The sequence below is a fragment of the Ambystoma mexicanum genome, chromosome 1q (genome assembly GCF_040938575.1).
Source record: "Ambystoma mexicanum isolate Mex_15411 chromosome 1q, UKY_AmexF1_1, whole genome shotgun sequence".
Lineage (NCBI taxonomy): Eukaryota > Metazoa > Chordata > Amphibia > Caudata > Ambystomatidae > Ambystoma > Ambystoma mexicanum.
In genome coordinates, this window is record NC_090922.1 from 1,305,551,857 (window position 1) to 1,305,571,961 (window position 20,105).

General features: G+C 45.0%; 1 protein-coding gene across 1 annotated transcript in view; it reads left to right on the forward strand.

Annotated features, from left to right (window-relative positions):
* Positions 1 to 298: 298 nt before the first annotated feature.
* YIPF1 (Yip1 domain family member 1) overlaps positions 299 to 20,105 on the forward strand; it is a 211,348-nt gene continuing 191,541 nt past the window's right edge. The window contains exon 1 of the mRNA XM_069642160.1: positions 299 to 538. The gene's annotated coding sequence lies outside the window, so the exon portion shown is untranslated. The remainder of the gene's footprint in view (positions 539 to 20,105) is intronic.

The following is a 20,105-nucleotide window of genomic DNA, read 5'->3' on the forward strand; positions in this document are numbered from 1 at the left end:
ATCATCTAACATTAACTTAATAGCCAAATGTTTCATTTGAGCGTCCTTGTTCGTAATTTTGGCTACTGCCGAAAAATGATAATGTTGCAGGGTTAAAATGAGTTTGTTGTCACATAGTTGGTATTCCAGGAATTCAAAGCATGCAAGACTACCGTCATACCGACGCTTTCCGATTTCAAAGAGTTGAGTCCGCCCTCTCTGGCCTGAACGCAGACATTTCCAAGATGGCCCTGAGTGTGGTGCCAAGGAGGACAGGCAAACGCTGTAAATAAAACGCGGAGAGTCCTTTTTTTGTTTCACTGGATACCTGATTGGCTCTTTGCCCACTGTCACATCACATCCTCCTTCAGCCGCAGCTGGAATGCCTCCGTCAGCACATCAGCACTACAGATAGTCGTAGCTGAACTCTGTAGAGTGTGGTCCAGGGCACATTTTCAGTGCAGCCCCACTGCTACTTCCATGCCTCATCCCTCCGCGTCACGCACTCATCTGAACTGCATTCGGCGGCAGGACAGAGGGTGAACACCGGCGGATCCTGGTAAGATAGTGTATAAACCACTCTGTCAACCATAGCCAATACACCTTACCTACGCTAGTTTGAGAGAGACATCATTCCCGCAGAGAAGAGGTCACCCATCTGCTGAGAGCACCAATTAATAGTGCCTGTCCGGAAGTTGGTTTCCCCTCCTCGCCTGTGGAGACCTAGGGTGAGGGACTGGGAGACCCCATCCTGAGAAAGCACAGCTTAAGCGAGAGGCACCATCTGGAGAACTCCGCTGTAAGCAAACATCTGGAGATCTAGGTAAAATAAAACATACATGTTGCTTCAAAGTGCAAGGAGCACACGGATAAGAGTGAACTGTTACCTGACCCCCCTTATGCAAACACTCATCTGAAGGAAATCTGATCTCTGCTTGCAGGAAGGCAACTCCACCCCCCCAACACATCCTCGATGGACAGCAGAGCACCAGAGTATCCCTAAAAGTGCTGGCTTTTTTTTAAATTATGGATGTGGAGTCGAACAATGCTGGAATGGACTCTAACCTTTTACGTTACTTCCGTAGTTTGGTTATGCCAGCAATTGGCACTTTTCAGTATCCCTCTATCAAACGTTCTCCTATTTATTTTCCACGTGTCAAAGAAACAGCAACCCGTTGTACATTTATATAAGTTTCACTTGTCAACTTGGGGTTCACTGGCTACTTAAATTGAAACATGTTGCTACTTTATAATCTCGCCACTATTTTGGCCTCAAGTAAGCCGTCTGTCCTTTCGCCTCTAGATTTCTCTTTCTCATTCAACTGAAGAAAACGCATCTTATTGCCATGGCTACAAAACCAAAGGGTGCATGCACTGTGAGGACGCTTGTTTGATGTAAAGTATCCTTCAATCACATAGGCATTCAGACCCTCCTCATGCTCCATAATTCTGATGGACCCAAGTTTGAGTTCTTTTCACCGTGCCTGCTATGATAATTAATCAAAATAATATTAATAACTAAGTGAATTGCTGATACAAAGGCATTTACTGGCATCAGTTATAGTATAACTTGCAGTTAATCACCTTAGTGAACTTTACAACCCAACGGTAATATCCCCTTCTGTAACTGGTAGTATTTTGCCAACAGTGGTAATATGCAATTACTGCCAGCTGTATTCATACCAACCTTGCCTTTTGTGAGGCCCTACTTGTTTAGGCAGGTTCAGCCCATCTCTGTTGGCAGCTTAAACTATCCATGTGTCGCCTTCAGGCCAGTCTATAATTTCGTGAACACTATAGGTGCAGCATTGATGAAAGGGTGGGGGAGTAGTATATGCTACTAAGAGAAAACTGTATTTATTTTTATTTATTTATGCATTTGTAATGCGCCGAAAGCCTGCAGGCATCAGGGCGCAGTAACATAAAACCAGGGACAAAGACGGACATAGACATAGAGGTCCCGCAACACTGTAGTAAATAGAAATTACTTGAATAGGTTTGTCTTAAGGAGTTTCCCGAAAATTCTATAGTTTGGTTCTAGGCGAATAGCCAGTGGCAGCTTGTTCCGCACTGGAAACTATTTCTCGGCACCGGTCGCTCGATTGGCCAGTGGCACCTGTAGCCTGCCATGCACTTCAGACCTCAATGACCTATTGGGTGTGTATCTTTTGAACTTATTCCTGAGGTACACTGGTTCCACGCCATGTAGGAATCTATACACTAGTGTCATAGCTTTAAAAAGGATACTATCCTCAATCCTGAGCCAATGTAGTGCCCTCCCTTCCTTCGGTCACATGGTCTCTTCGGTTGATCCCTTTTACCACAAGTACCGTGTTGTTCTCCATTATCTGGCATCTTTCAATGCCTTTTTGAGTGGCACCCAACATCAATGAATTGCCGTAGTCCAAACGTGACAAAATAATGGCAATGGTTGCTGAGTTCTTCTCACTTAGGTGGGGGCGGATGGCTCGCAGGAGACGCAAGTAATAAATGTTGTTTTTATGGAGGTAGTTCACCTGAGCCTCTAGGCCCAAGGACGCCTGCATCATCATCCCTAGAGTTTTAACCTGAGCAACTACCTTAATAGCCGAGTCTTTGATTGGAAATGACTCAGATTCTACTCCTAACTTGGCTCTTGCTTGACGTGAGCCAAATATCATCAGCTCGGTTTTTTGCTGTTCAGGCACATCCAATGTCCCACCATCCACTTGCCAATGATATCGTAGATTGCCATGATCTTAGCCATGCCTGTTTGATAGAACCCTTCTAACTCCAGCACCAACTGTGTATTGTCGGTGTTTAACTAAGTACAACAGATACCACTAGTGTTAATTCTTGGCCCTTTTGTTTATCCACCTCATATTTGTTCTGTTATTGTACTTTATATTGTGCACCGCTGCCATTTTCATGGTCTCGATGGTGCTCTGCCGGATCGGAAAAGGAAGGGGATTGGGAGGCTTAGTGGGATTGAGAGGGAAAAGCGTAAAGAGTGTTGATGCGCTGTTTGTAGTTCCAGTTCGAAAAAAAAGTCACTGTGTGCTGGTTTGTTTTTAGTTGGTCGACCCTATGTGGTGTTTGTATGATTGCATATGGGTGGTTTGTGTGCGCGATTGGTTTAGTGTCTTGTTGGGTGTTGTAGAGTGTCTGTAGTCTGAGGTGATTTATTTTTTTTCCTTTGATTTATTTCTCTTCTTGCATCGGAGGTATGTGCCTAGTTTGTTCAGTGTTTGAGGGTGAGTATTAGAGAGTTTTTAGTAGGGTTAGTGGGCAGTCGTCTGAATTTTTTTGTGCAGGTTAGGTGGATCCTTCAAGATAGTATTATAATGTGGTGATTTGTGATATGATGCGTTATTTCTTTTGGTGGCCCTGTTTCGGGCAATCCATGTTTTCATTGTTTTTATTGTTATTTGTTTGTGGTTTCTTTTTGAAGATGTTTCCTATATAGCTTGGTGAGTTAAAGAGCCATGGTTTTTAACAATTTTCTGAACTTTAGATGACCTTCTGTTGTTAATATTCCCTTTGGGAGCGAGTGCCAAAGTCTAGCCGCTATGCATGATGTTAGGTTAGTTTTTCCAAAGTCCAACTGATGTGGGACTTCATAAGATGTATCTCTTGGTATTATGGACCCAACTCTTAATATAGGCATGTACTACTTAAGTCGCTAGAGTGGCTGAGCAGCCAGGATTATTTTAGGAGGGAGTTATGTGAGCTGTAGAGCACTACACTGAAATCAGTAAACGCAGGGATCCAAGTAAACACTCATTTAAAGTTATATTAAAATATGTATTTATACATGCACAATGCACAAAAGCAAATCTAAAATGCAGAAACTAACAATAACATTCAATGTGAAATTGAATCAATTAATATGGTCCTGCAGTGTTCTCTGCTGAATATGGCCCTGATTTGTGCTCTTGTTATTGAGAGCGCTTAAAGCAGCATTTATCTGGGACTTGAAACACAAACTTAATTATGACATTACTGTTGGAGACCAAGGTGAATTCAGGTTCAATGGCGTACTGGTTGAGATTGTCGACACCATTCTCTAGGTAATTCTGGCAATAGGGTCAGGCATCCTTAAGGCAGTTGGTTGTGTGCTGCCACACTAGCTGCGTGATCTCCTGATGCCTTTCGCGTCTACAGTGTTCTTTGCTGAATGTAGCCCTGATTTGGAATATGTATTGTGGTGCTCTTTTTTTTGCAAGTGTGCCCCTTCTCACGTTGCGAATTGTGCACCATCACTCTAGGTTTCTGAAAGTATCCAGCCCTGTGCGTTCAACTCTGACCTGGAGCGTGCTTGTGTGGTGCTGCGCTAAGCTTTCGAAGTGTGGGTGCTATGGCATGTGGGACATTTGCTGGAGCAGCTCTCTTGCACAGTTATGCATGGATATTACGCTTGCTAGGCCACACGCGTGAGCATTTTCGTATTCTTATTTATTTGTCATTAATATAGAGCCTTACGCCAAGGCGCTGTACTAAACCAATTGTACAGTTGAGTGAAGATAGTAATACAATAGAGAGAAATGTAAAAACTACAATGATACTAAAATACAATTGAGAATGAGTAAGAACGTTTTCAGGGCAGAACGGAAAGTAGGATAGGAGTGAATAGACTGCAAAGAAAGTGGGAGAGCATTCCAATAGAGAGGAGCCAGTAAAGAAAAAGAACGGAACCGTGAATGGGAAGGAGAAACTAAGACAAAGGGAGGATGAGCAGGCAAAGGGATTGTATTAGCTGGGAAAAAGAGAACTTCACTTTTTGAGGGATTGCGGACAAAAAAATGATCCCACATACAGGTTTTGATAGCAGAGAGACTGACTGAGAGATTCGTTTGTATAATAGATGTGAAAGAAGAAAAAGATGGAAATAGTTGGGTGTCTTCAGCATAAAAATGATGAGACAACCCAAAAGAAGAGATAATATTAGGCAAAGGAGCAGTATGAATGGGCCAAGAACGGACCTTTGTGGAACACGGCGCAAAAGGGGAAGGGGATCAGAACAATCACCAGCGCAAGGTGCGGTGAGATGGGATTGAATCCATGCAAGTACAGAATTGGAAAACCCAAAGGAGGAAAGAGATTGGAGAAGTAGTAAGTGATCCACTGTGTTGAAGGCAGCATATAGATAAAAAATTATAAGAATAGAGGAGTGTATAGCATAGCGGGCAGAGAGTCCCAGTCAGAAAGAAGAGCAGTTTCAGTGGAGTGAAGAGGTTGAAAACGAGGTAAGATAGAATTAAAGGTAACAAAGGAAGAAACCTGGTAGTCAACAAGAGGTTCCAACAATTTGGAAAGGTAAGGAAGGAGAGAGATATGACAAACATTTGAAAGAATAGCTGGGTCCAAAGAGGTTTTTTTTAAAAATGGGAAGAATATTAGCATGTATAAGAGGGGAAAGTATAAGTAGTGAGAGAAATACGGAGAATACTAGCAAGATAGGAATTAAGAGAGGGATAGATTTTAGGAGTAAGAGTAGAGCGGGACAGGATCTTTGGGAGAAGCAGTAGGATGGGCCTTTGAGATGAGCAATGAAATAACAGAATTAGAGATAGGTGAGAAGGAAGAAAGAACCATAGTAGAGGAAAGAGGGGAAGCAGAGTGAGAAGAAGGTGGAGAAGGAAGAGAAATGGCAGAACGAAGAGAATCCACTTTAGAAGTGAAAAAGTTAGCAAAGTCAGACGCAGTAAGCGTTGAAGAAGGAGCATAATCATGCAAGGGTGGCAGGGTTCTATTAGACGAGAGAGAGATTGAAGAGGTGCCGGGATGGTATGTTTGAGAGTTCAGGAGATGAGCGTAGTAGAGATGTTTAGAAGAGAGAAGTGCGTTATCATATGAAGTATGATAAGAGAATGACACACCATAGGACATAGACCGAGATTTATGCCAGCGACGCTCCAAGCGCCTGAGTCCCCTTTGCATAGAGCAAAGGTAAGGAGTTAGCCAAGGTTGGAAGGGTTTCCGAGACGGAAGGAATACAGAGAGGGGATATAGAGTATCAAAAGAAGTAGAAAGAGAAGTGGAGAGAGCTGAGGTAGCTTCATCCATTGGAAGAGCTAGAAAAGTAGAATGAAATGGAAGAGTGGCAATACAAGAAGATAGAAAGAGAGGGGTATTGAAATTATGAAGGTCACAATGGAAAAAAGGAGTAGCAGCAACAGAAGGAAGAGCAAGTAGCAGAAACGGGAGTAAATGGAGAAAAGAAGCAAGTGATGGTCAGAGGAATAGACGGGATGGATAGAAACATCTGAGGTAGACATAGAATACGTGAAAATAAAATTCAGAAAGGATCCAGAGATGTGAGATGGAGGAGTAGGGAGAGGAGAAAGAAAGCAAGAATCAATGTTGGCTAGACATGGAGTAGAAACATGAATAGAAGAGATGCAGATTAAAGTCATCCAAAAGTAAAAAACAGTTAGAGCAAGGCAGGATCACACTAAGTAGGGCATCAATGTCATCACAGAGTGTTGAGAGGGGACCAGGAGGACCATGCATGAAAAGGGAAGTCACAGCACAGTACTTGGAAAAGGTGGAAAGAGAGTATTCAAAGGAAGTAAAGATGGGTAAGAAATCAGAAGTAGTATGAATCGTGGAAGATGGCCAATAAAGAATACCGATTCGTCCTCCACGACCCAGAGAGCGAGGAGTATGTATGAAGACCGTATCAGATGTGAACAGGGAAGCAGGTATAGCAGAGTTGAAGTATGAAAGCCAGGTCTTAGTGAATGTTAAAAAGTGCAAATTGAGTCCTGGAAACATATCCAGGATAGAGTGAGTTTTCTTAGAGATGTACCAAGCATTTCACCAGAATCACAAGGTCGATAAACAAGATTAGAGATATTGCGTGAGGCTAAAGAATGAGGAGATCTGTGTTAAGACCAGTGGGTAGGTATAGCACTAGGCATGGAGAGAAAAGTAGACTTGCTACAAATATCATAAATTAGATGTAATAGTGGTAGCAACATTAAGGTGAAATAAAGAAGAACACCAACTAAGAGGCAAGTTGGAAGTGCTGCATTCAGGAAAAATCAACCGTACTGGGCTGTAGGAATAGAGACCAGTACACAAGACTGTAGAATATAGAGGACAGTAGAGCGAAGAACGTCCAACAGCAGACATCTGCACCGAGACTTCGCCTGATTTTTCCTAGGCCAAGTCCAGGCACTGATGTTAACAAATGTCTGTGGACAGGCCGCAGAGGGGGGCGTGGTCTAACGCCGGGGAGAAAACTGGTACACTGCCCAAGACCCCCAGAGAAGTAAGTATTTTGTTCTTGCCAAGCACAGCGGTCAAATATTCTCTTGTGTGTTGAGAGGTGACCTTGAGTGTAGGTATAATCTCTAATCCCCGTACTAATTTGTGTCTGCGTCTATGCATGGTGCGTTGACATGAACAATAATCTGCTCTTTTAGTGATCATAACCCCATGCCCTGGCTCAGGTTAAGGACAGAACTACCTGTTTATTTGGGAGTGACTAGGGTTATTCCTGATGATTGTTCTTATTTGGCCGCATTCCAGGTATCAGTAGTTTTTCCCGCCCTACCACTGGGAGACAAAGGTTAAACCTGATAAGTGTTGCATTTCTTTTCTTTGCTCTATTTAATGCAAGCGTATTGGCATTTGAGGCTTCTGCCTAACATACCGTGCTGATGAATTGAGCAGACAGGACCGTTTTGCAATAACATTGCAGACAAGAGCTAGTACATCTACCTCCCCCTACAAGTGATTATTAAAACATGAAGGCTTTACATTTAGAATCTTCCAAGGATCTTGGAACGTTGGAGAAGGATAGCTTAGGGCAATGTGTTTGTCTTGGAAGCAAGACAACGCAGCGCAACACAGGTTTGAATCCCGATTCCCACGTTTAGAAACCACTTGCTGGTATTAAGCGCGTTATAAAAGAACAATTATAATGAATTCCCTGGTTTGTTCCCTCTCATTGATTGACCAAGTGGCAGCTTTCTGCAAGACTCAGGGGAAGAAACTAGTTAATCCTAGCTGGTGTGGCAAGGCGAATAACACTAAATGGAGGATGGATCATGGGGATATGTCCCTTCAAGTGGCCTGGTAGCTAGAATGACGTGAACGAGTGCTACACAATGTTGGGGCATCTGATGATCACAAATGGCTTCCCTGGAGATGAGCAACTCTTTAAACAAAAACTCGAATAGTAAGTACTTGTAAGCACGTTATCGTACAAAAATGTCGAGTATATAATGCTGACCTGTACAATAGTGTGCTTTTGCCCCGTACCAAAATTCCGACTGAAGTCGCAGTCGGAATTTTGGTACGGGGCAAAAGTATTTATCGCTTTATTGAAAAGTTAAAAAAAAAAAAATCCTGTTCCACTAAATGAGGGGAGTGGGGGTGTCCCCCACTATACATTACATGGATAGAGTGGGACAATAAAGTACAAATAAAAAAATAAAAGCACCCTGCAGCGCCAGGCAGCATCAGTTCCGAGCCACGTTAGTAGTGGAATGGAACTGACCCCACAGGGACAGAGCAGGCGGCAGCACACATAGAAGTGTGCCGCCGAAAAGGTAAGTAGGGAGGGGACACATCGGTGGGTTGGGGATGCAGGCAAAAGTGATCAATGTGATCATTGTGCCGCGACGTAATGGAAGTCAGCATTTTATTGGTCGACATTATGGGCTGCACAGTGATCACATAGATCCGTAAGCACACCTGATGTTAAATAGGATGTAAAATAATATGTTGGTGTAGTGTGTGTGGAGTCAGGAATGAAACGTGGACACAAGTTAGCCATGTTTTTGGTTAAAAACGTTTATTGAAAATAAAAGGGTTGGGGGGGGGGGGAAAGTCCTCTCTGACTCTGCTCTAAGAGGAGATTCCCTACCTAAACCAAAACTAAGGATCGGTCTGTGTCAGGCTGTCAAAATAAAACTGTCCTTGGGTCCAAAAGTTATATTCTGCCCCTCACACTAAAACTAAATTATAAAGGTGAAAAGGAAAATGTCTTTTAACCTTTTTGAAGTTCGTTCTTCCCAAGGGTTACTAAAAGAAGAATAAGTAGTTCCAACACAAAATGTTCTTTATACCGGGAGAGCCCTTGCTCGTCAATGGGGTTCCCCTCCCCTGGGTTTCTCTTCCTTGACGTTTCAACACATAACGTTTTGTGTCTCTTTTTGGCACATAATTGCACTGTCACAGACAAAGCTTCCTATCTTTGTAATCCTTTTTTGACAGGAATAGGCTTTTCTTTTTATGCTCAGCACATTTCAGATATTTCTGTACTTAGTTCTTAACACACTTGTCATTGCCTGGTATGCTTTCCTGTAAGGGCTGCTCATATTCACAAATGTGTAATTGCCTGGTTTTTCTCTAGCCAGGGCTTCTTGCAATCACATAGGACTTCTAACCATTTCTACAACTGTATATTCACCTGGTTGGATATTGCATCCTCTGTATATACATTTAGTTTTGGTGCTCCTATGTATTTACATTCCATACATTCACACACTGATAAAGGTTTTACTTCTCTTTCCCTTTTTACAGTTAGTTTCTTTATTTTCTCTATTTCTGTCGTTCTTCTTATTGGTATTTGGCGCGGTCGCAGTTCTGCCCCGGGGTAGCCACTGCCTTTGGGCTGACTCACTGGCTCTTGCAGGTGATCTCGTTCACGGTTCGGTGAAGGTACGCCACTTGGTTTCCTTTCTTGTCTGTTTTCTGCTCTGCTTCTAGTTTCCCGTGGCGTTTCTTCCACATGCCCGCTTTCCCTCTGGCTCAGGTAAGCATGGGGTAGCTTCCGGCGGTCGGTGCATGCCCAGGAGTTTTCCTTTGGCTCCTGGCGTCTCTACAGCACAACCTGCTCTGTCAGCATTCCCTGCGGGTGAGACACCGGGCTCTACCACGCTTGCTTCTGCTTTTCCGTTCTCTGCGCCTCAGGAAAAGTCTTCTCCCCAACAGTAGCCTCTTGCATCTTGTTTACCTGCTTTACATTTCCTGGGAACAGTTATTTGCAGGGAAACACTAGAACACTTGCTGGGCTTCTGGTTTCTCCCGCTTTGCGTTAGTCTTTCTCTCTTCTTTATCCCAGTACTTGAGGAATTATGGGACAAGAAGTCCATTGTTGGTTTTTGATTTCCAGGGCTTGAATAATCATTTGTAGTAGTTTTAAATAATAACGTATTGTTGGATGATTGAAAAATGGATCTGAGAAGGTGGTTTTGAGTTATCTTGTAGAAATTACAAGGTTGTAGGTTTTGCTCATTTGATGTGGGGGAACGGTTTCCCTATGCTTCAAAGGGAGAGATGTAGATGAATGATAATAAGCCATAAGGGTCTTGTGTATGGGAAGATCACCCTCAAAGGCAAATGGGGGATGCCATGTCTCACCCGATGGAGTCATGATATCTCCCTGGAGGCTGTCTCCTCTCATGTGATCATTTTACCACCCATAGGGTCATGGTCAGGTATCCGGTAACGGCTGCCGTCCCTTGGCCACATGAGAGGAGGTTACCGCCGGGAGATAGGCGATGATTCCACTGGATTCATCACAATTGGTATTTGAATAAGTAAGGGTGCAGGGGAGAAAATAACCCTGTCACAGAGGTTGTAATGTGACTTGCAGTAAATAAGTAATCTTCCGACCTGATTGAGTATGTCTTATGATGTCCCCATTCATGATGATTTTTTTTTTTACATTCTTTATAAATTTTATTTCAACAAACAACCAAACTTGCAGTACTTGTTACAATATTCCAGTTTATACAATTTACAGTGTCTACTGCTCCCCCCCCCCCTCCATTCCGAGCCTACTCTTCTTCGTGACTTGTTTCTGCTTCCTGCGAGGAGGTTTCATCTTCTATATTCTCTGTTGAGTCCTGGTCGCTTGACCAGTCCTAGGCGGGCCCAAACAAGGTGGCTATTAAGTGTTTCCAGGCTGTCAGAGTTTCTGCGTCCTCCTCCCCTCCCGTATTGCTAGCTTCCTGCCATACTGCAGTTTCGGCTTCTGCCCATTTCTGGATGTCTTTCCACCATACGTCTATCCTTGGCCTGTGGCATGCCTTCCATCCCATGGCAATTCTACGCTTCGCAAGTATATATGCCAAATTCTTTACTTACATGCTTAAGCTTTCGTGATTTGGGAAACCCCCCTACCAGACATGCCCACGCTGTTTCGACATTTAGCTTAACCCCTTTGTCCTCCAATTAGTGGGCTACACCCCCCCCCCCACCCAAAATTTCCCAATTTCTGGGCACGGGCAGAACATATGCGTCATTCCGGCATTTTCCTCGCCGCATTTGGGGCAAGCTTGATGTTCTACATTTTTAAATTTAGCTATCCTCTGGGGTGTCATATAGGCCCTGTGGGTTATATACAATTGTATTTGCTGTAGTCTTACATTCCTTGACACTTTTTTATGGTACGTTTGGACTCGTACCCACATCCCATCACTCATGGGGACACCCACTTCTTCCTCCCAGTCTTGTCTCAATTGTGCCACCTCCTTCCCCACTTTAGACATCACCAACTCATATATCCTGGATATCTCGTGCTCCCCCCTCTGCGATATCATACATCATCTCTATGGCGGCGTCCGGTTGTTCCTCCAGTGCTATTTCAGACCATGTCTCATGGATGCGCCGCACCATCCTGTGGTAACATATTGCCCCATGTGCAACCCTGTTTCTTCCACCAGCAACCCAAATTCTTTCATACTCCCCTCCTGCCATATGTCTCCCACTGTTGCTATCCCTACCGGTTCCCAGTGCTTCCTAATCATCTTTCTTAATTGGGCTTCTTTCCCAGTCAGTGCGACAAGTGGCACTTGTGGAGAACACGGAACTGGGTTCTCCATTATCTGACAGGCCCTATGCCATATTTTCCATCCCAATATTATCATCTCTGGGCGCTCTTTCATATCTAATACAGGCAACCAAATCATTTCTTTGAGGAAGAAAGGGCCACATTCTTGTCTGAACAACCTAGATTCTGGGGTTGGGTCCTCCGACAGCCACTTTGCCACATACTGCAATTGGCTCGCTAAACAGTAGACCTCGTAGTTCGGCAATTTTATACCCCCTTTGTCATATGAATTTTGTAACTTCCAATTCTGTTCCTCGTTCCGTGCCAGAGAAATGCCCTACATATGCTATGTATCCTAGTGAAAAATCGCCTCGGTATCAGATATGGTATGTTCCCGAAGCAATGCAGCAATCTTGGTAGAACTTCCATTTTCAGCAATGCCCCTCTCCCCATCATCGCCAAAGGAAGCTTTGCCCAGAACTTCATGCTGTTTACGATGTTCCTGACCGCTACCTCTGTGTTATGTTGATGCTCCGCCTCCACCGTTTGATTAATGTTTATGCCCAAATATCTAAACTTCCCAAGGTAGTTTTAGAATTGGAAGTTGATCTCGCGGGATCCCTGCATATCTTCCCAGCGGAAATAAACATGATTTTTTGGGGTTCACCGCTATGGCAGATAATGTCGCGAAGTGCTCCATCACTTCTAGGACATAGTGGAGGTTTTCTTTGGGGTATCGTAAATACAACAGCATATTGTCTGCATACAAGGAGATTAGGTGTGGTTCTCCTTTTATGTTAATCCCTATTATATCATACTGCTGCCTTAGATATATCGCCAGGGGCTCTAATGCCAAGATATACAAATGGGGGACCACGGACATCCCTGTCTAGTACCCCTGCTTAGTTGCCATCTTTCCGATATTATTGCTCCCGTTTTAACCCTAGCCAGCGGTGCACTATATAATAGATGGTTCCATTTAAGATACCCAGGACCTATCCCATAGCTGGCCAGGGTAGCCATCAGCCAAGGCCATTTGACTGAGTCAAAGGCTTTTATCGCATCCAACAAAACAATTGCCATTTCACCCTCTTCACTCTTAGTGTGCTTCATCACTCGATGGAGTCGCCTAAGGTTGTTGGATATATTCCTGTGTGGAACATATCCAGTCTGATCGGGGTGTATTAGTTTAGTAATGATCCGTCTCATTCTGTTTGCCAGAACCGCCGTTAGCATTTTACTATCTTGATTAAGCATTGACAGCTGTCCGAATGATCCGCAATCTGTGCTCGGCTTGTTGGGTTTGGGGAGCGGTATGATAATCGCTTCTCAGGGACTCTGGTAACTTCCCTATTTCATATGCCTCATTTAGCATTGCTAAAAGCGGGGGAAGCACCTCCTTTCAATACATTTTATAAAATGTACAATTCCTCTAAGGTGATCGGTGCATCCAACTCTTCTCGCTCCTCCGCGCTTATTCGTGGCATGCTTAAGTCTTCCAGGGTATAGTACCTGAGGACTTCCTGATTCACGCCCTCTTGGGAGTCCACTATTCACCCATCCTCTTTGATTTATTGATCTGATTGGCGGCCTGGGGGTCTCGCTTTTATATAGCCATGCCAGCATTCTTCCTGGTTTATCTCCTGCTGCATGTTGTCTCTCTAGATACTTTTTATAGTGTAGATTGCACAATCTTTCCCAGTGTTCTGCACATTTCTGTTGCAGCCTGAGTATCATTTCAGCATCTTCCTCGGTGTTACCCTCCCTGCGCAGTACCGTTTCCAGCTCTATTTCCGCCTCCTGTTGTTCCGTTTGGACTTAGCCATAGCTATCCCCCTCACTACCACTTTGAAGGCTTCCCACAGCGTGCCAGCCGACTCAACACTACCAGTGTTAGTCTCAAAGTAACTTGTTATTTCCTCTCTTAAATCCTCCCTAAACAGTATATCTTTTAGTGCCTCTGCTCTGAGGCACCACGTTGGGATCCTTGCTCTTGGGGTTTGGCATTGCCATATTAGGACCAGTGGCGAATGGTCTGATAAGATCTGCGCTTTATATTCTATCTGTACTGTTTCTGCCATTAGCTCCTGTGTGACAAACATATAATCTAGCCTCGTGTACAAATTTTGTGGAGCCGAGAAATGTGAGTATTGTCTGTCCTGCGGGTGGCGCATCCTCCATGCCTCTTCAAGCCTAAAGTCCGTCACCAGAGACTGCAGCGCCTTGGCAGCCGGGGAGGGTCTGTCTATTTTGTTATCCGATCTGTCTATTTTCGTATTTAATGTACAGTTAAAGTCCCCTCCCCAGATCACCGTCCCTCCCACATACATGCTTATTTTGGTATACAAAGTCTTAAAATATGCCGCCGTTTCTTGGTTGGGGGCGTATGTATTTATGATGCTTATTTCTTTATTTTCAACCAGCCCTCTTATTGCAACCATCCTCCCATCTGCGTCCACTGTGGTCTGTAGTAGCTGAAATGGGACATGCGGTCCTACCCAGGTAATCACTCCTCTCGCATAAACTGAATATGTTGCACCGATTACCGTCCCCTTCCATTTTTTCTGTACCACCTCTAATCTTTCTTTCGTGAGGTTAGTCTCTTGTATTAGGGTTTCTGTCTGCGCAGGTACATCATTACCTTATTTCTTTACAGATAGCTGTTGAGCTCTCTCACATTCCAGGTAATTACTCTAAGGTCCCCCATGATTTGTTAACTTCCCATTCCCCCTCCCCTTTTCCTTTGTTTGGCATATTGGTATATAGATCTAGGCTTGGTCCCCAACTAACACTATCACACCCTTAAACGCTTCAACTTCCCTCTCTCCCTTCCTTCCCCCCTACCTTCCCTGCCCCAAATTAACTCCCTTTCTCCCTCCTTGGCTCCCCTCTCCCAACTGCTGCCCAGCTCCATCCCTCGATCTCAGACACCCCTGCATCTTGCCCGTTTCTCAGCTATCACCGGTACTCGGGGCACAGCAGGGTGATATCGCCCTACTGGCATCTCTACTACTTTAACTATTGGGGGGAAGGTTGTCCTCATTCTGTGTCTCCTATGTTATCTATTGGTCATAGCGCATATATGGCTTATAGCTACCTCCTATATGCACCTTATCTGCTACTTATTGGAGTTAGGGTCTTTACATCCCATGTCTCTAATAGTGGTACCCCTTTTCACACATCTGCTGCTCATAGCTTTATTACCCCATACTATATTCCAGTCCACCATGCCCATCTCTTAAGCGTATCGAACATCTGAATCTATGCATGCCTATACCCTCAACGTCTTTGTGACCACTCCATTTATGTCCCCCTCATCTCCCATAGTTTGAGGCCTAGCTCGGGTCACTTATCTTGTCCACCGCTTCCTTGCTCATCTCCAGCATCAGGGATGCCTCGAGCTTCCAGCCAGTTCGTTACTTCTTCCGGAGTCTCAAAGAAATGTGCTTTGCCATTGTGAAGGACCTTCAGTTTCGCAGGATACAAAAGCATGTATTTGAGGCCGGTTGTCTACAATCTTCTTTTCACCGCCACATAACTGTACCGTTGCCTTTGTACCATCATAGTATACTCCGGGTATGCAGTGACCATCGACGACGCGTGTGTTATTGTCCCCCCCCCCTCCTTTCCGGAAAAATTCCAGGGTCTTTTCCCTGTCTCTGTAGTTCAGAATCTTGGCTATAATTGCTCGTGGTGGGGCTCCAGGCTGTGGCCTTCTCATCAAGGCCCTGTGCGCTCGTTCTACCGCAAATCCTTGCGAGAGCTTGCCGCCCCCAATTTCCTGAAGAAGCATATTTGCCACGTAGTCTGTGGGGTCCGATCCTTCTACTCCTTCTGGCAGGCCTACCAGACGAACGTTGTTGCATCGCACTCTTCATTCTGCCTCCTCAGCTCGGTTCTCCAGATTAGCTACTTGCTGCTTCAGTATGTGGACCTCTTTAGCGTTAGCATTGCTGGTCTCTGTATTGACTTGCACTGCGCTCTCCAGCCCGCTTGTTCGTTCTGCCAACACTCTCACGTCTTGCCTGAGTAGATTAACTTCAATACCTACATCATCAATCTTCGTTTCCAAGGACGCTTTGATGTCAGCCAATGCGGACCCCCATGAGGATTTCAGTTCCGTTATGGCTGCTAAAATCTGGTGTTCCTTTATGGGCGGGTCGCTCCCTCTGGTGCAGCGGTCGTTGCTTGTGTAGGCGTGTGTGGGGTCTGGTGTGGTTTAGTAAAGATGTCCATGGATGGTTGCCTGCCTTTTCCTTTGCCTCCCTTGTGCCATTACCCCCAGCACCTCCAACTCAGTCCGTCCTCTGTACACCGTTTATATGCTGCTAGTTGTAGTTTGATGTTGTTTTCGGGCTTGCAGAAGTCTGGGCTCGTGGTGACATGGTTGGCTGTGCGCTTTTTCCTTTATATGAAGCTGCCCCTCGGGCGGCAGCCATTGCAATTTCTCAGCCCCTCTGGCTCGCCATTTCTTCACAGTTCTTCAGGGGTGTCTACGCCACTTGATGGTGTGCTGGGGCCTTAGCTCAGTCTCTGCAGTCCCTGTACTGTATTTCTGCCCTGCGCCCCTTATCAATGGGCGATGGCCTTGCCAGTTATTGGGACGAGTACGAGTTATTGGGACGAGTACGTATGTCCTGTCTTGGCTAGGGTGCCAGTGAGATGGGTCCGCTATTGATGCTGCAAGTGAGGCCGCTAAATGCGCACAAGCGGGGTCTTACTTGTTGCATGGCATCCATCCCCGTTGTGTGGCAGACCTGTTTGTCACCTGGGGCTTGTTACTTGGTGTCACCCTTTTAATAGTCTGTCCCTATATTCAATTGTGTGGGTTGTGTACCAATCGGATCGTCTTTTATGCAGTGCCACTCATTCCCCATACGCTCCGATTGAAGTTTGGCTGGTGTCTTCCTCTGTCGCACCAGTGTGCTAATTCCAACATGTCATGCCTCCAGGGCTCTATTAAATGAGTTCCGCGTTCCTGGCCTCCATGCTATGCTAGTTACAGTGCTCACTCCTTCTGCTCACATTCTCATGGTGCCGGAGAGCCGTGCTCCCCTGCATTTGTTCCTGGGGAGTTATCTTGTCCCTCTCAATGCGCACCGCTTGTCTCGGAGTGAGCGTGGTGTTTGCGAGGCAACTTTGATATAATGTATCTGCTTATAAATCCTAACGTCCGTACAGTCTAAGCTACGCAGCGTTTATTCTTCCGTGGTGTCAGAGGTGCTAATTGCTCCATTCCACACGGTCCGCCGGGGGCCACTCTCGATTTTCTTCTATGCGTCACGGGGTGGCCGTCACGGGGGGGGGGCACGTCTTGTGCTGGGTTAGCCGCACTTGTCTTGCCTGCCAATCGTTTCACTTGTTTATAGCTCGCCTTCCCTGGATCCCCGACTCGCACGGGCGTGCAACTTGCTGTGTCCACCTTGCAGGGGGCTTCGGGCCACTTCTCTGTACCTCCTCTCGTTTCTGCGCATGGTGTGCTACCCGTCTCGTAGCCTCTCCAGAAACGCCGCCTCCATGAATATTTGTCAATATCTACTGCTTGCTCACCGCTGGTGTCCGGCGTGCACGGCAGGCATTCCCGCATTCATTATTACCGCCGGCACATCAAGCGAAGGCATCGGTCCACTGGTTATGTCGCTTCTGCACTTCAGTGCTGGCTGGGAACAAAGAGGCTCCTTTGTTCTGGGACAGCGACCATTTTGGAATCGGTCATTGATTACTGTCCGGAACTTCAGCAGTACGTAACTCTAGATGTATTTGCCCAATCAATTCACAGCTACTTCCAATGGAATCTTCTTGGTTTCATACTGCATCCAGCTTCTTTTTGTGTCGGTTTCTGGAGTTTGAAGGCATGCGCCTCAAGTGGATCAATGACTGATGCAGGAGCCCAGGTTGAGTGCAGCCTACTTTATGGTTGCCAAGCCACGTCCCCGTCCCCATTCATGATGTTACTGCAATTCTGGCAACTAAGGCACATGAGATTTGGGTTTCCGCAAACATTCTTTTTATCAGAATGTATTCTTTCTGCCTTGACAAATTGGTCCTGAAAAATGTTCCCACGTCTGTAGGTTATCATTGGTGGTTTGGGGAAATAATTGTACCAGCTGGGAATCCAATTGTATTCATTTCCAGTTGTTTTTTAGCTATGCTAGGAGGTCAGCTCATATTTGTTCATATGTATGGCGTCTGTATTCTTGATTAATGTTTTAGTCTCTTTAGGGCCATGCTGGGCACTCTCCTACTTTACAGAGTGAGATTTGGGGATATTCCGATTGCTCGCAAATTGAGGTGGCATAAAATAAAATGTGAAAAAATAGGCCTCCCACAAACCACCCCGAACTGCGTGCTCCACTTAGAACTGGCAGTGCCTAGCATAGCATCACAGAGGCGCTTGTAAGGTGCGCTTCTTTATTTAGTTTTATTACTTGGATATTTATAAATCACCAACACAGCAAATGGTGTTTCAAGGCTTCACAAGACAATAAAAGGCAGGGGGGGTGGGACAGGGAAGAAAACAATAACGGTCCTACTAGGCCTTGTGTCATTCGGATCGTGAAAGTGCAGTAACAAGAAGTGCAGGAGGTGTGGGGGTGCCGGTAGGGATGGAAGGGAAACTGCTCGGGTGGGAGGGAAGTGCCAGGTAGAGGGTGGCATACTAGTGCAGGGGGGCAGAGGATGAGGATGAGGAGGAGAAGGAGGAGGAAGAATAGTAGTAGAAGGGGGGGCCAGGGGATAGGCAAATATAAGGGTTGGCAAGTGCTAGGGGATGCAGGGGAGTGAGGACCATATATTAAGAGCGAGGACTGGGGTGGACCAGGCTCGGTAAGGATGCAGAACCCACCAGGATAGTCGGGGGAAGGTGCCCGGAAGGGCAAGTGCATGTAGGAGGGGAAGGGGTCAGGGAGACAAAATCCAAATATGAAACAGTAATGAGATAAATGGAACGGTCCCCCACGGTCGAAAAATGTTTGGCAAACTACTGGCTAGTTGGGGGGGGGGGGATTACAAATGTGGATATCACTCAGTATTCCTCTCTGACCCATGTCAAACAAAATGGTAAAGCAGAAAGCATTGAGACATATCAAAGAGTGTAGCAGACAAGTCACCACCCTATCGTTGCTGAAACTCTATGCTAGTTACTGCATAAATATAATGCAAGAAGATGAAATATGTGACATGAAATCTGCAGAGTGCTGAAGATTGGTGCTAATGACTAGGTTTATATGATTCCTTTAAATGATCAAAGAAAGTGGGATGAGTCTGTTCTTGACAAGAAATGCATATGTGACAATAGCTGTTGAGAATCTTTGTCATTTTTTATTGTTTTGTAGAAATGTTTCCGACATAAGCAGAAAACATTTAAACCCCCCTTTTAGGAGTTTTCATGTAAAGTGTTATCAGGATGTTCTATTTTTTATATTGAATTGTAACTACTTTTTATCTACAAGTACAGTTTATAAGAATTTGTGAAGGAGTCTCGAAGGTGGCTCTCTTGAGATGGACACATGTATTGAGCTGCCTCCAGTTCTAAACATTACTATTGTTTGCACACATTTATTAAGGAGACATTCTTAACATGGTTTTAGCTATGTACCCTGCTCAGTTTTACATTTTTGTAGGTTTGCAGTGTTTCCTCATGACTGTTTTTCTTTGTGTTATGTTGATGTATTATTATTTGTTTTCTTTTGTTATTATTCACTGGTTTGTTGTATTTGTTAATGGAGTAATCCGATTCAATAAAGTGTTGTTGTTGATGATTCTAGTGATATGAACCCTTTGACCTGAGTGTTTCATTGTGTGCAGGAACGGCAAAGATTTGGTTTTGGGTATTAGTCATTCCTGTCTTGTCTTGTTGGAGGCTTTTAGAAGGCCTTCATCTACAATGGTGTGTGGGTAGCCTCTTGACTAAAAGTGGTCTGGCATTGTTGCACATTCTCTGGTCACAAATAATTATTCGAAGCCTTCCTGGCAGGAACATAACCGACAAGCATAGGAGACTTCACCATATTATCGATTAAACAGAGAAGGACTAGTAATTGCCTCGCTGGACGCAATTAAGGCCTTCGACTCGGTGAGATGGCCTTGGTTGCTAGCGACCCTGAGAGAATATGGGATGGGGCCAGGGTACCTTAGGTGGGTCAAATGTTATATAGTTCCCCAATAGCATGGGTTAAAACGGGAACCACAATCTCTGACAAATGGCAGCTTAGTAGGGGGACTAGACTTGGTTGCCCCTTACAGCTCATGCTGTATATCCCTGCGTTGGAGCCGTTGCCAGTCTGCCTCAGGCAACAATACGGGGATCCACAATGCGGGAGGGTCGCATCTCATATCATTGTATGCAGATGACATA